Genomic DNA, 12,972 nt, shown 5'->3' with positions numbered 1-12,972 from the left:
ACTTCCATTTCCTCACTTCCTACACCCTAATCCCTTATATTCTGACTTCTACATCCAAACTCAGCTTAAATTGTTCTCTCCCAGTTTACCAACTGTGTCCAAAATGCTAAATCTTTTCTTAGTCATTACCTCACTTCATTACTCTTCAGGTTTGGAGTGTTTGACCCATTGTGGATCCTCTCTTTTCCTTTGGTAAAACTCCTCTTTTCTTGTTTCTTAGCCTATCCCTCTGGCTATTTCTCATTTCAATCCACTTTTCTATATTATTATCCATCTTCTTCCTAGCCACAACTATTTTCTAAGAATCTCTGCTGGGGTAATATTTCTCTCACTGACCTCATCTGCTCTCATTGGTTTAATTATAAACTATATTCATATGACTCCCCAATCAATACATCCCTCTGGAGAGCTCATCTTTCTCATGAAATGCAGGTTTTAGTACCACCAACTAACTTGTCCAGTCCAACTTCCAGATTGGTCCCAAATTCATCCTTCACATGTTCATCATATATCTTCTTTATTCAAAAACCCTCCCTATTACCTCTAGGCTAAAATACAAACTTCTTTCCTCAAACCTATTTCTTCAAGCTCATTTTAACTTACTCTATTGTATAGCTTCTCCATTCTATCCAAATTCACCAATTATCCACTCTCTTCACTCAGTATAACATCCTCCATCTCTAGGATAGGATATTCAATATTCTAAATATATTCCCTCCTCACTTTTATCATTGAGTGTCTTCTTTCTTTTCTTTTTTTTTTTAGAATTTACTAATTCAATCCCAGATTAGGTGATGTTACAGGAAGCCTTCACTGAAACTCTAGTTGTTTAAGTTGTCTTCCTTCTCAAATTATTTTTTCTTTACTTATTTGCAGGTCTTTTACATATTCCTAGTATAATGTAAGGTTCTTTCAGTAAAAGTCCAGTCTTCTTATACCTTACTCCCTGGCTTCTTTCTAGTGACACTGACCTCCTTGCAATAAGATGCTCTCCATCTCTCACTTTCAGGAATTTTTTCTGGCTCTCCCATTATTGCCCTAATCCTTTCTGTTCTCATCTCCATCTATTGTGGCTTCTCTGGCTTCCTTCAAATCTTAACTAAAATCTCACCACCTATAAAAAAATCTCTACTTTCTATTCATCCTCTTTATGGCTTGTTTGTCTATATTTGTTTGTTTTTGTCTTCCCTTTTAATTGTGAGCTCCTTGAAGGAAGGGGCTGTCTTCTGCCTCTTTTTATGTTCCTGGAACATAAAAGGGACTTAGCACATGTTTACTGATTGATTAATTGATTGAGCACTTTCATTTTTGTATTGATATCCCACATGCTTACTGTACTACCATATTCTTAGTAAACACTTGTTGAGTGTCAAGTTCCTATATAGTAGAAATGGTACTTGGCTTATTATTAAGAATCTTGAGTTCAAACTCCAGCTCTAAAATCTAGCAATGTCAGCCATTCAGCATGTAATTATTAAGTCTGTATGATGTGTCAAGAACTGTGCTAAGTGCTAAAGATGCAAAAAAGGCAAAAAGACTCATTATCCTCAAGGAACTCACTGTCTAGTGGGGAGACAACATACAAGAAATAGATTGGAGGTAATCAGTGGAGTGAAGGTACTAGTGCATTACAAAGGGATCATGAGAGTCATATTGTAGATTGGTAGAATTTTTTTGTACCTTCCAGGTAACCAGGAAATGGAGAAGAATTTTGAAGGAATTCCATCACAGCCAGTGAAAGTTAATGTAGCTAGGAGATGGAATGTCTTAGGCAAGGAAAAGCAAGGAGGCCAATGTCACTGCATCAGAGAATATACAAAGAGATTAAGTATAAGAAGACTGTAAACATAGGAAGAGATCATGTCATAAAGAACTTTGAATTCCATATGAAGGATTTAATCCTGGAAGTTATGAAGAACCACTGGAGTTTATTAAATAGGCAAGTAACATTGCCAGATTCGGTCTTCAGGATAATTATGGGCATGTCATTTAACTTTGGCTGAGCCTCAATTTCCTGATCTCTAAAATGGTATAAGATGATGGGGACCTCAGAGACCCCAGTGATTGGCAAATTACGGCCTGCAGGCCAGATGCAGCCCCCTAAAATGTTCTATCTGGCCCCACAACATTATTCCTAATATGACAAATACAATGAGTAGGATACAATACAATGAAACTTCAAAAGAGTTGCCTTAGAAACAGACTGACAGATGAGCATTTCCTTTCCTTTGGCCCCCTCTTTAAAAAGTTTGCCCATCACTGGATTCATCTATCCTTGGTTATACAGTAAGATAATGAATCAAATGATATCCAGTCACTTGAAGTTTCTGGACTTCGGTTTCTTAATCTGTAAAATATTGCTAATATTGCCTTCCCTCCCAGTAAATGATAAATGCCCTCAGTCTTGCTTACTTTCGAGTTTCCCCTCTATTAACTTTCATGAAGAATGGCAAGGACATTAGGTCTAATTTTAAAAATTTTGGTCCCTGGACATTGGACACTTAAGTATAGTGGGAAAAGCAGTGGATCAGAGGTCTAAGGGCCTTGAGTTAACTCCTTTATCCCATGACTACAATTTATGTAACCTTGGCAAGTCATTACATATCTCTGGGACTCAATTTCTTCATCTGTGAAAAGGGAAGTTTGGACCAGATGATTTTTATATCCTATGTTTTATTTTACCTTTTCCTTTTTGAGGTTTAATGCAAAATTGAGATTTACTCAACACTAGTGGGCAGGATTTCTGGGCAACAAGTGGTCGTGGTTTCTGCTACATGACTTCTAATGGTTCTGCATTTCCGTAGTTGCAATGTGAGCAGATTTTTTTAATGGTCCATTTTCATACAAATGCCATAATCTAATTTGGTAGTGCACATGATATAAAAAAGGCAACCTAGAAAACCACATGTTCCTGCTCCATGCATGAGGCATAGAAAGTTAGTTCCTTCTCAGGGTTAAAAAAAAAAAAAAACACCTAACATTCCCCGGAATATTTCATTCATTGGAAGACTGATTGGAAGACTGTGCCTCATTAATCTCCCCCAAGCACTTTATAGACACATTTAAAAGCACATTATTAATACTCACAACATCCCTTGAAAGGGATGAATCTATATTTTACAAATGATGAAACTGAGGCCCTTAAGAGCTAAGCAACTTGCCAAAGTTTACACCAAAAATAAATGGCAGAATTGGGACAAGAACAGTGGCCTCCCAACTCAAAGTCCAGGCACTGCTAAGTAGACCATGCTTCCTCTCCAATTAAAGCATATTATTCCAGCAGAAATGGTCAGATCATGAGGGAAAAAAATGAATCAAATGTAAGTTAATCCCTACCTGAGTTTGCATAGCTTGCTCTCTTCCGCATTCACACATGTGGAGTCACTAGGGAGTTGTCTGGCTGTGTGTATTATTCCACAGCTGTCAGATAAATCAAAGATCCCAATGCAAAATGCAGCACTAGGAAACCTTATGTGATGTGGTTTTGTAATACTCGCTGGAGGACTTTCTTTGGGTCTATAAAATAATGAATGGATTGCACTGGAGACTAAGAATAGTATTTTCATGTGTGACAAATATAATCCTGCAGGAAAAAAATTTTTTTTCATGTCATTTAAAAGAAAATGTTACCCCCTTGCTTCAGACTAGACTTCTAGCAAATGAGAATTGGGTACCATCTTTTAAAACCTTATGTTTTTGTAATGGAGAAAGCGGGGCCTGTTTCATTTTACTGTTTTATAGGAACATGTGTTAGTGAACACACCAGACTGGAGAGGGAAAAGTAGGAGCAAGGCTCGTAGATTTGCAGGGTAGAGGTGCCACTGGTGTGGGGAAAGGCTCCAGTTTCATATCAGCCCTTCTTGGAGGTGAGATGACAAAGAAGCTGAGCCATGTCATAAATTAGCAGTCCCATAGCACCACCTCAATGGTTGACTCCAGCCAAAAAGCACAGTCCATTTGTGACCGGCCTCTGATTTCCCTGGCAGAGCTTCAGTCCCCACTGCACAATGTCAGATTGCAGGGTAGTCAGAGATGTGATGGGGAGGCTATAAAATTCAGAGTTTGGAAGTGGCCTAATTATCCGATGTTAAAAAACAAAAATTATGGGGCTCAAGATTGCTATTGTGGTGATGTCTTTGCAAACCCTTTAAGCAGACCTACAAAGGAAGCAAAATCAGTGCCATGGGTATGGTGCCGCCATTGGCAGGCTTCCCGCTATGTACTGATAGCTCGTCATTGTAATAGGCAACATTTTCCATAGCGATGTCAGGCACAATTCAGCCAGGCCAAGTGTTTCAGATTAGCTATTGCAACTGTTATTTTAAGCACACAGAGAAACATATCTCAAAATTCTCAAAAGAAAATGGTCAATGTATCTTCAGGGAGAAATCACTGCAATTGTCTTATTGTAGGCAAAACTCGGAGTACCGTATCAGAACAACATATAGAAGCTGATACAAAATATATGCAAAGTAAACATGTAGCTAAAGTCAAATCACCATGTCAGAACAATGATTAAGACTGGCTCCATGGTTTGCCTCTGAAAAAGTCTAATTATGAATCCACGGTTTTTTATTCAAATATTTCTTTTGCTTTCTTATTATATTACATAGTAAAATAGAGGGAGCTGGGTGCCCCGGTGGAATGAGTCCCAGACAGGAGTCAGGGAGATCTAGGTTCAAATCCAGCCTAGGACACTTACTAGCTATATGACCCTGGCAAGCCACTTAACCTCTGTTGCCTCGATTTCCTCATTCTATAAAATGGTCATAATCACGGCATCTACCTCCAGTGGTTGACATGAGAATAAAATGAGATCATATTTGCCAAGCATTTTGTAAAACTTAAAGCTCCATGCAAGTGCCATCTTTTATTATAGGAGATTATTCACTTTTCTTATGTACAGTTTTAAATGACAATTAAAATCAATATTAATTTCATATCATGGAAAGAAGTTTGAATTTAGCATTACAGGATTTAGAACTTAGTTCTCCTATTTATTTTCTCTGTGACTATGAACAAGTCACTTCATCTCTCTGAAAAAAGTTTCCTCAAGTTTCTAAAATGAAGGAATTTTATTTCATTACAAATAAGGTCCCATCCAGCTCTCAATCTTAGGATCTCCTATGGTCTAGATTTCTTTCCAATATACCAGGAGAAAGCAACCTGTCATAAATCTATGAATATTTCTTTAGGGTTCCTTTTAAAAATAAAAATTCATATTATCCTTAAGGTACTGAGACTCTCAAAAGAAGGTTCGACATTTGGTCTGACACTGTAAAAGTAGAGAAGAGTACTAAAGACCTGAACAGGTGTAAGGGTGAGAGACCTGGGCAGTAAGCTTTCTCTTTCATTCAGCCCTGGCTCTCTCTCAATCTCCACTTTTCTGCTTGTTCCAGTTCCTCCAAAAAATTATAGAATAAAGAGCAGGTGCTGCAGTGAGCCTGGATCCTATTTGGCTATAAGTCATGGCTAATGAGGGCACATGTGTCCTTCACGTGTGTGCTTTTGTTCACAGGTGTCTTTTGCCTTGTCTTCCTTTTGAAGTCCCAGGCCCACCTGGGGCTGCTGGGAGTCAGGCACTGTGACACAAGCAGCAGACACAAACACAACAGGGGGCTTTCTTAATCGCTACAACAGAACTTTTTTGCGAATGAATGGAAAATTGCCTAAGAAGATAGATAGAACACACAGACTATCTGATTAATCATTGTTACCGAATATACCTAGACTATAAAAGGTGCTAATATATGCAAAGTGCTTAGCAAAACTAAAAGTGCATTATAAATGTAAACTATTATTATCATTATTAATAATATTATTGTGATTAGCAATGCTGAAGAGTTTTCTGTATCCCATTATATAACCCTATTAACCCTATAGAATTCACTTGCTAAACATTTACTCAAATGAGAGAGGTACAAACAGTCTCTACAAAAGATAGTTTTGGAAAACTAGAAATTGATAAATAATTATAGATAGTTAAATGCTTAATGAGAGGCAAGATATCCCGAAAGAGAATGGAATAACCTTGGAGTGGGGAAGACTTGCGTTCATGACCTGCCTCTGGGATCACAGGAAATTCACAATCTCTCTATGCTAAAGGAAACCCCTAAAAATAAGTTATCTATATGTATCCCTGGAAGGAGTTTCTCCATCCAGAGTTTTCTATACTAATGAAATAATAGATTTGGTTAAAAAAAAGCAAAACTTAAAAATGTGTATCGTTGCATACAATTTATAGTTAGGATGGTGATATACGCACATTTGAAAACGTTAGTTATTTCTCAGATTCAGGTTTCAGTTCATACTCTGGTCTGTCCATTTATGATCTGGCCAACCCAATTGGTTATTCTAAGGAGAAAAAGCTTGATTCCTGGGTTAGACAGGTCCGGAAGCATGTAGCAGGTGGTTGGTGATGGTCTGGCTGGAATTCAAGTTAGTCAAGCTGTTGGATAACCAGCCTTTTAATCAGGTGGTGTTTCTCACTGCTTTTTTTGTGGGGGTGGGAGTGCTTTCAACTAAACATTTGTCAATGTTTTAGTGTTTCTAATGTGCTTCAATGCAAATAGTAGCTTACTATGGCAAAGGAAACTCTAGCACCTATCTATCAATAAGCATTTATTAATCGCCTACTACATGTAGTAGTAGGCACTTTGCTAATTATTGGGGAAACATGTTCAAAGAATTAAATAATTCCTCTTCCCAGCTTTCATTCTAATTGAGAAGGAAAAAATAAGATTGTGTGTGTGTGTGTGTGTGTGTGTGTGTGTGTGTGTGTGTACCTAAGAAGTAGAAGACAATGGCAAGAAAACTCCAAATTGGGTCACAGAAAATTGGACATGACTGAAACTACTGAATAATGAGAGATAGAGAGACGTACACACACACACAGACACACACACACACACACAGAAACAGAGAGACAGAGAGAGAGAGAGAAATACTTAAAAATGAGATAGCTTGGAAAGAAGGGTGTTAGTAATGGGAGCACTCAGAAAAATCTTCATGTAGATGATGGTACTTAAGCTTTAGATAACAACTATAGCTATAAAAGAAACCTTTTATATATAGAATCCCATAGAAAGAGGTTGCAAAATACTCCAAAATGTACTTCACCTCTTTTGTTCCCTAACTTTCTATATTCTTGGATACAGAACTTTAGAGAAAAGATACAATTCTATGTTTTATTTATTGGCACCTTAATGACTGTACAAAGTCAAGTTTCAAAACTACTGAAGTTATTTTCTGACTGAAACAATTAAGACTGGGTTAATAAAAAAAAACCTCTCCAATTTCTTAACTAATACTTGAAGTAAACTCAACTCATTTAGAAAGTCTAGACCAGTGGTTCCCAAACTTTTTTGGCCTACTGCCCCCTTTCCAGAAAAAAAAAATATTACTTAGCCCCCTGGAAATTAATTTTTTTTTAATTTTAATAGCAATTAATAGGAAAGATAAATGTACCTGTGGCCATCACCGCCTCCCTGGATCACTGCAACCCCCACCAGGGGGAGGTGGTGCCCACTTTGGGAATCACTGGACTAGGTTATTCCAATTATTTTGTTTTCAATAAGTTTTCAAGTCTTCAAAGTTACAACTAAATCAGAAAACAAAATTACTTAAACAACTAGAATACATATATATATATGAATTTAAAAAAGATATTCTTGCTCTTAGGATATGTATCTAAGATATATTATATACAGTATATTATTGCTATTATATATGTTTATACATATACATGTATAGATACTGTTGTGAAGATTATTTAGGTATTAGTTTATATATAGTTAATGTGGACTTAGCAGGAAGGGCTGGAGAATTCTACGTGGAATGGGGAAGCAGGAAGTTACTTGCACTCTTTGAGAAGGACTCCATGATGGGAGTTACAGGCAGTAACTGATTCCCTGGGAGACCTCAGAGCTTGTAGAGTTGCACCCTGATTCCCTGGGATCCTGGAGTGTGGTGAAGGTTGGAAGCAGAGGACATCTATCCTGCACAACAGCACTGAGTAGGGAGTGATCTGCGATCTGGTGGACAGCTTGCAGGCTCCTCTCCCTACTGGGCTGCTTTGGACCATCAGTTCTGGAGGAGTTGGTTCCTGGCATCCTGAAAACATCTCTGGACTCTACTGTGAGGATTCCCACTCCAGTCATGTTATTCTCTGGGCCCTGCCTGGATTAGGTCTTAGTTTAGTGTAGTCAAGTCCTTCCCCTGCCCCTGTGGTTTGCCCTTAGCTTTTAAGTGTAGTAAATCCTATTCTCATCCTTAATCTTAGTTTGTCCTTCATTAAATGTGTTGCCTTAACTTATAAACTCCTGCCTTAACTTTGCTGATTACCATAGGCCTAGTCTTGGGCTTCAGAGTGGCAGTTGGACCTAACAGCCAATTCAGTAACAGACACCCCTTTGCTGTTAAACTTTAGTCTCCCTACTTGTTGGGCCCCTTCCTGTCATTCCTGTCTTCCACACACCCACCTGTTTACTGTTTAAGGCACCTTTCCCTGGCAATCCTCCATTACAATACCTATATGAAATATATATTCAACTCACATATATATGCATGTATATATTCTTGCTATTATTTGTCTGATGAAAACAAAAGCAGAAAACACCAAAATCTGACCAAATACCCATTTAGGCTTAAAATTGTTCTACTTCATCTACACACTAATTACCAATAAGAAATGACAAAATAACATTTTCCTTATTAAAAGGCAGTATTGGTGTTCAACTGGTTTATATTGACAGACATTGGACCATTTGATTTTTTTATCTAATAAATCATAGTAGAAGTGACTGAAATTCTAGAATATATTAAGAATTCTGTGCTGCAAACTAATTTTTCCTTATAAAAGAAAAAGGACTGGCCCAAGACTTAAAAGAAACTATCACATTCCTAATTCATTCATTTACTAATTCATTCATTCATTCATTCATTCATTCATTCAAGTTTGATACTAAGCAAGAAGCAAAAGGAATAAATTTCAAAATCAGTAATTAGATGAGAGAATATGAAATCATTTATCTTTTCATTTTTCTAATCCCTTTTTGTTTGATAGAGTCTAAGGATAAGTTCATACAACTATGCCATAATCCTACATAGCCAAAATTCTCTGTGGGTCCAATTCACCACGGCTCATTAAGATGGCCTAATTGGAAACAGAAATCACTTGTAGAGATGGGTATGATGGCTGCAGTAAAAAATTCAGTGTCCAAATTCTACTGCAATTGTTTAGGCTCTGCTCATGTTTCTGGGGAAATGCTTCCCAGGCTTACTGATAATGAGGAAATAACTAGAACTGAGTAAGAAGAAGATAGGGTGGGCAGTGGTTAATGTGGCAGGGGGCAATGAAGATTGGATTAGCTAAGTAGAATGTGAATGTGTCTCATAAAAATTTTTGAAACCCTTTGGCCAGGTTGCTTTGATGAAAAGCCATGCCAGTGTGAGCTTTCACTATTGATTTTTTTCCTCAATTCAGATCAATTAAAGTCAGCACGCCTTTGAGTTTTGACCATGTAGAAGGCTCTGAGTTGGGGACCGAGAGGAATGTAAAGATGAAGAAGATACAATCCTGTGCCCTAAAGAAGTTTAGACTCTAGTAGAAAAACTGACGATTTTTTTCTATCTAGTTCTAACACTTTCAGAAGCTTGGTGAAATGTGTGCCAACTTGTAAAATGCTTTCATTTCAAAGGCAAATCCTACAGGGGCCACAGGCTAAAGTGATGGAATGACTCATGATATTAAAGTGTCACAGCTAAAACCACCATTCTCTAGAGAGTAAGGATTATAATTCTTAAATATTTTATTTTAGCTGCATTGATACTTAATATTTGACTGTTTTTATATCCGTGCATTGTAGCATATTTACATCAATTCTCTATGATGACGCCAATGCCAATGGAAAGCTATGGAGAGTTGTGTACATATGTATGTATTCGTTTTAAATCATGACTTCAACTTTATTTAAAAGGCACACAACACATCTGCCCAAAAATGTTAGCAAGACCTGGCAGGTTGAATTCGTTGAGCTAGAAACATCAGTAAAACTTACTTCATTTGTTGAATTAATGAAATTTCACATCTAGCAGGCTTCACTGGAATAGAATACCTAGACAAATAAAATTATTGTTTGAAAATGATGGTAAGTATCTCTTTACTGGATAGTAAAATGAGTTACATTGAATCAGTTTCTGGCTTAGCCTGCACATTTTCAGAACAGTAAACGTTTTCCATTTCTGTTAATCTGGAGTGACAGCAAAGTGCTTTCAAATGTTACGTGTTTAAGAAAATAGATTATAATCTTGAAGGAGTTTTGGGTGGTTCTGAATTACTTTGTAAAATATGGAGTGCCTGAGCCAGGCTAATGTGGTTACTGTGGTCATAGACTTGTGCAGGGATGAAAACCACAAGCAATAAGAACAAGTAGTCTTCCAAACATCACATCACTACAATAAATATAATTAACTGCTGTAATAGGGCCAAAGTAGGAATCTGGGAGTCTAAAGATACTGGAGCATATTTTTAAATCATTTTCAGAGAACAGAAATTACATGGTTCTTGAAAGTAATACTCATATTCAATCAGATTCCATCCAGTGAGAAAATTTATAGTGGATATCCAGTGTCTCAAATGAGAGCATGTAGCATCCAATCTGGAAGAATTTGTTTGTTTGTTTTGGGTTTGCATTTAACACTGGTTTCTGTTTCATCATTAGAGTCAGCTATTATAACCATTTGGCAAAGGACAGAACCTGATTGGCTTGGTCTGGTTTGGCTTAATAAATGGAATTGGTTTCAGTTTGGACCATGGGCTGGCAAAATTGGATAGAAAAGAAAAAAAAAATGACTTGATAGTATGAAACGTTGCCCCAAAGGTGAGTAAAATTCAGTAGGTTAAAATAGCTTTTAAAATTTTATATTTTTTGTTTTAATCACAAAATCTCTTAATTGAATAAACTGATTATCACGAAGGGGCAATCAAGAAACAGAGCTACAGGATTTCAACAATAATGTAGCCTAAATACTGCCTTAGAAATTAAATTTCCACAAACCAAAAGTTGACTAAATAACCACAAAACCTAATTTCAAAAGGAAATATTGAAGATGATTTATCCATTTTCCATTCCAACAAAAATTTAGAGGTTTATGTACACACATATAGATAGATGGTAGCAATATACATTCACATACATATGTACATACTATTGTAGATTTTACAATTTAAGATAGGAAGCAAAGGGTTTAATAAGCAAAAAATTGAAAAGGGAAATGGGATCAGTGAGATATCTAATGGATCATCATTTAATATTTCTATAAGTGATGAGAAAAAGAGAGTTCACAGGGAAATCTATAACTTTCCAAAAGACACTAATTCTTCCCAAGTAGTGATATGATGAACTCATGAGACTCAAACACACTAGATTTCAATAAATTATGTGAGTTAACAAAAAAATCTGACAGATGAGCTTCTATGTGGGCAAACATAAGCCATGGAATTTGAGGAGAAATGATCCAAACTATATTTATAAGAAAATGTAGTTTAAGCTTCAGTAAAAAATAAGAAGAGGGACATTGTGGTAAGGAGGCATTGGCTCAATGTGCTGCTTCTGTGAAAAAGGCTCGAGAAAATCTGGCAATCATAGAAAAGATTACCCTGGACTTGTATAACTATATGATGAATCTTTAAGCACTAGAAATATCCAAGGTATATCAAAGGTTTTACTACCTAGACTACTAACACCTATTTATGCTTTTATTCTCCCTTGTTTCTCTACTTTTAATTATCCTTCACAGAGTTTCCAAATTGATAATCCTAAAGCAAAGAGCTGGCCATGTCATTCCTCTACTCAGGTAGCTCTAGTGACTCCCTTTTGCCTATAGGAGAAAATAGAAATTCCTCTGTTTGGCATTTAAAGTCATTCATAATCTGGCTCACACTATTTTACTCCCCTCATATAGTCTACATTTTTGACAATCTGATCTACCTGCTACTTTTGACAATAGATCTCATTACCTTTGCAGGTGTGGACCAGTGAATCCTCATACTTGGAATTGTTGTGAGGGTTTATTTAGCAATTAATTTAGAAATAGTGTTGGACCTAGCAGGAAGGGCTGGGGAATTCCAAGATGGAATGAAGGAGCAGGAAGTGGGGCTTGTGCTCTAAGAGAGAGACTCCATTAGTGGTTGGACATAACTGTTGCTAACCCTGGGAGATCTCAGAGTTAGGGGAAAACTACATCCAGATTCCCTGGGATCCTGAGAGGTGAAGGCTTTCAGCAAGTGGACAACTGACCTGCAGAGCTGCACCAAGTGGGGAAGAGGTTTGGGATCTGGTGGACAGCACTCCATCCTAACCCTCTGCCTTTTCAAATACATAATTTTTTTAAGACTCAGTTCAAGTATAACTTCTTCCAAGGCTTATCTTGATTGCTCCTAGATTACCTGTCTTCACCACCACTCCCTCAAATTACTTCATATTTACTTTATATATATATGTATATATATATATGCATATACATATATATGTACATATATACATCTTATATTTACTTACCTGTGTATATAATTATCTTTTCCTGGTAGAACTTAAAATACCCTGAGAGCAGGTATAGTTTCATTTTTGCTGCTGTACAATTCTCAGCAAATAGGGGCTTAGTAAATGTTTATTTAATTAAACATTACTTGGCCAACAAACTGTGATTAATAAATGCAATGAATAGCTTATCTAAGTGTCATGAATTTTGCCATGAATTAAAATAATACATCTTTGAAACTATTCAGAATCACAAATTTGCCCTTTGATATTATTGGTAAGAGAGATAGAGATAGGGAAGGCCTGTGATTAACTGATAGAGAAAACTGCTAAAAGAGAAAATTGCCAATGAAGATTGGCACTTTCCCTGCAAGTTGGTCTTAGAGATTTCTCTGGAGTCCTAAGTGATTAAGAGACTTTCCCAAGGTCATAT

The sequence above is a fragment of the Gracilinanus agilis genome, chromosome 3, assembly GCF_016433145.1.
Source record: "Gracilinanus agilis isolate LMUSP501 chromosome 3, AgileGrace, whole genome shotgun sequence".
In the NCBI taxonomy this organism is placed as follows: Eukaryota; Metazoa; Chordata; class Mammalia; order Didelphimorphia; family Didelphidae; genus Gracilinanus; species Gracilinanus agilis.
Note: the sequence above shows the minus strand (reverse complement) of the source record.